The 4,153-nt window shown below is 39.2% G+C and overlaps 1 non-coding gene across 1 annotated transcript; it reads left to right on the forward strand.

Annotated features, from left to right (window-relative positions):
* The first annotated feature begins 1,809 nt into the window (after positions 1–1,809).
* On the forward strand, positions 1,810–1,881 carry trnae-cuc. The gene has a single exon. It is a non-coding gene; the product is annotated as a tRNA-Glu (tRNA).
* Positions 1,882–4,153: the final 2,272 nt, after the last annotated feature.

Raw genomic sequence — 4,153 nt, forward strand, 5'->3', positions numbered from 1 at the left:
AAATGTGAAACAGTTTTTATACATTTTATCATAACAGGCAGTGTTTAAGCATGTGTGCGCATTTTAGGCTATTGTTCATACTACTTCTTAAGGCAAGCATACTATACAAAATTCTACTTCATCCTACTTCACACAGTAAAAAAGTGCTACAGAAACTTGTCTTTTAATTCTGGGAATGAAGCCCGTCTTGATAAGAAACTGCTCAAAGACTGGCCACTGCCCAAAAGCTGGCTATGTATCAAATTATACCAGTTTCTTACTACACTATTTTATACCAGTTTCTTACGGCATCATTTTATACCTAAAGAATGCATGATTTTCACAATTATTGATTAAAGTAGCATTAAACATTACTTTAGATTACACATTCACATAATTTCCCAAACTAAAAGATTATACAAACACTACAGAAGATTATAATTTTCCAAACTAAAAGATTATACAAATACTACAAAAGATTATAATTTTCCAAACTAAAAGATTATACAAATACTACAAAAGATTATAATTTTCCAAACTAAAAGATTATACAAATACTACAAAAGATTATAGCACATATCATTACATTAATATATTTCACTTTAAATTCTCCAGTCCATGTCCAGGATTTCAGCTCGCTCCTAGCAAGACTCCACCTCGGTCTCTGGTTCGACTCGGGCAGGCTCAGCGAACACGACAATGGGCCCTTGAATCCACCGTCTCGCATCACAGGTGTGGGTCGCTATGGCCTTGATGTCGTATCTACAAGACACTTGTACACGCTTAGTAGGGACACCTTCTTTACATTCCAATTTGTCCAGATGTGCCCCCACAATTGCCCAGATGTGCCCATTTTAATAAGTGACCTGTTCCCTCACAATCCATACATACAATTATTTTTACATCTCGTGGATTCACATTCAAATGAGAGAAAGAGAACCCCTCTGAATCACTACATTCAAACAGAAACCTACAGTGTCTTGCTACATGACTGCAGGCTGGACATGGCTTAAGCCCGGCTAGGAATGAATCACCCCTGCATCTATCACATCCACACATTCAGAGGTGAAGTTTAGTTCTCATGTCATTACTCAGAACTAACTCTGTGCCTTCCACAAGCATTCTAGATCTATACATATTTCTTGTATTCATTTCCTGTTGTTCACACAGAGACACTTTACCTGGGATGCCATTCATCCAGAATACAGCAGGGGGCGAAAACTCACTATTTTCATATCAGCAGGCACCAGCTTATAGCTTGCTCTACATCATCTGTGGGCAAACTTAACACAACCGAATCTGAATCAATCGAGGAGCCGTGCACCCTAGCCACTGAAATACTCCATGCAAAAGGATCCAGTGTCTTAGTACATATAATACCTGGTTCGATGTCACCTATGACATTTTAAATTAGCAATATCAGTGTTATTAAAACCCTTTCTAAATATACGTGTGTAATACGTATATTGTCTATAAACATGTGTGGTATTATTTCAATGTGAGCTGTGTTTGCAGCGTACCGCTGGGTTCTGATTGTGCAGGACTCCAGTCCTGATGCCAGCATGAACCAAGAAATAAAACGTGGCGTTTTGGATTCAAACTGGAGCTATGAATGACGTTGAAGTTTTGTGTGCAATCAGAACGGGCATAACGCATTCCGGTCCAGTGGTTGTCAGCATTGGGGGATTTAATTTTAAACCTAGTAGCTGAAGATGTGACATTTATTTATCTCCTGGGTGCTCACCAGCGATTCCATGGGGTTACGGTTCGCAGATTTTACTCTGACTCCAGCCATCCGAGTTTAAACCTCGGCGGAGCGTGACACCGACTTCCCTGGTGGTCTAGTGGTTAGGATTCGGCGCTCTCACCGCCGCGGCCCGGGTTCGATTCCCGGTCAGGGAAGTTACTTTGTTGCCCATTACTGGTCTGATTAAAACTAACTTTTTACCCTTTGCTAATCAGATGTACGCATGTTTGTTTCTTGGCTGTGGCGCGACTGCATTCAATTAAAAGCGCACCCTTCGTATTATTACAGAGACTGTGCATGTTGATTCGTGACGACTTCTACTCAGTGTGCAAAAAAAGGATTTAACAATTGCTCATTACGAGTGACAGGACAACTATGGTCTGCCCAGGAACTCTAGACAATCACACAGTTAACATAAAAAGTACCGACTATAATGAGTCACAGAATTTTCCTACGCAGCCCCTCATTCAGTGCTCCAGTGCTGTGACGCGCAACAAATCGTTAGGTGCGTTCAACTGCTTGTAACTCAAAAAGGGAAAAGGCTAGACATGCAGTTCTTCCTGCCAAACGAAAGAAGAGGACTGGGGATCTCGCGTGATGTCTAACATTCCCAGCTGTCATGTTCCTAGAACAAACTACAGCGTCCAGAATACAGTGGTGCCTTCATTTGCTACGAGAAGCTGTGTGCATTGGCTTCTTATCATTTTGCATAGCTTAAACAACACATTTCACGAAACGATGGCTAGAAGTAAATTAAAAGCAAATTAAAGTGTTCATACACAATTTCATTCATTCATTTACTCCACTTGTTAGTTATATGTTGTTTTATTGCTGTGGTCCAGTTGGACCCCAGATTAACCGGAAAATCAGATTTCCGACATTTCCTTATGAAGTCAAGTCATGGTTTTGTAGCGCAATATTACTAGTATTCATTTTCCCTTATAAAGATTGCAATGTAGTTGGTTTGTTTACAAATGATTATAGGTAATATAATCAGTACAGCTGTTAATTAAATATAAATATGCAAATGCACTTCAAAATACAGGTACATTAACTACACTGTAGTTACACTGTAACTACACTGTAGTTACAGTGTAACTACACCCCACATGTCATCCAGTTCCTATCCACTGTTAAATAACTTTAGCATAACTGAGGCAGAAATGTTAAAGGGACTAGGAGCTTTTAAAATAAACAAATCCCCTGGGCCGTTTATTCCAGTAGTACTCAAAGAAATGAAAGAAGTAATTTACAAAACGCTAACCAAGATCATGCAGCAGTCTCTTGACACAGGGGTGGTACCGACAGACTGGAAAATTGCAAACGTAATACCGATCCACAAAAAGGGAAACAAAACTGAACCAGGTAACTACAGACCAGTAAGCCTGACTTCTATTATATGCAAACTTATGGAAACTATAATAAGATCCAAAATGGAAAATAACCTATATGGTAACAGGGTCCTGGGAGACAGTCAACATGGTTTTAGGAAAGGCAGATCGTGTCTAACTAACTTGCTTGATTTTTTTGAGGATGCAACATCGATAATGGATAATTGCAAAGCATATGACATGGTTTATTTAGATTTCCAGAAAGCTTTTGACAAAGTCCCGCACAAAAGATTAATTCTCAAACTGAACGCAGTTGGGATTCAAGGAAACACATGTGCATGGATTAGGGAGTGGTTAACATGTAGAAAACAGAAAGTACTGATTAGAGGAAAAACCTCAGAATGGAGTGTGGTAACCAGCGGTGTACCACAGGGATCAGTATTAGGTCCTCTGCTATTCCTAATCTACATTAATGATTTAGATTCTGGTATAGTAAGCAAACTTGTTAAATTTGCAGACGACACAAAAGTAGGAGGAGTGGCAAACACTGTTGCAGCAGCAAAGGTCATTCAAAATGATCTAGACAAGATTCAGAACTGGGCAGACACATGGCAAATGACATTTAATAGAGAAAAGTGTAAGGTACTGCACGCAGGAAATAAAAATGTACATTATAAATATCATATGGGAGATACTGAAATTGGAGAAGGAATCTATGAAAAAGACCTAGGAGTTTTTGTTGACTCAGAAATGTCTTCATCTAGACAATGTGGGGAAGCTATAAAAAAGGCTAACAAGATGCTCGGATACATTGTGGAAAGTGTTGAATTTAAATCAAGGGAAGTAATGTTAAAACTGTACAATGCACTAGTAAGACCTCATCTTGAATATTGTGTGCAGTTCTGGTCACCTCGCTATAAAAAAGATATTGCTGCTCTAGAAAGAGTGCAAAGAAGAGCGACCAGAATTATTCCGGGCTTAAAAGGCATGTCATATGCAGACAGGCTAAAAGAATTGAATCTGTTCAGTCTTGAACAAAGAAGACTACGTGGCGACCTAATTCAAGCATTCAAAATTCTAAAAGGTATTGACAGTG

The sequence above is a fragment of the Polyodon spathula genome, unplaced genomic scaffold, assembly GCF_017654505.1.
Source record: "Polyodon spathula isolate WHYD16114869_AA unplaced genomic scaffold, ASM1765450v1 scaffolds_2048, whole genome shotgun sequence".
In the NCBI taxonomy this organism is placed as follows: domain Eukaryota; kingdom Metazoa; phylum Chordata; class Actinopteri; order Acipenseriformes; family Polyodontidae; genus Polyodon; species Polyodon spathula.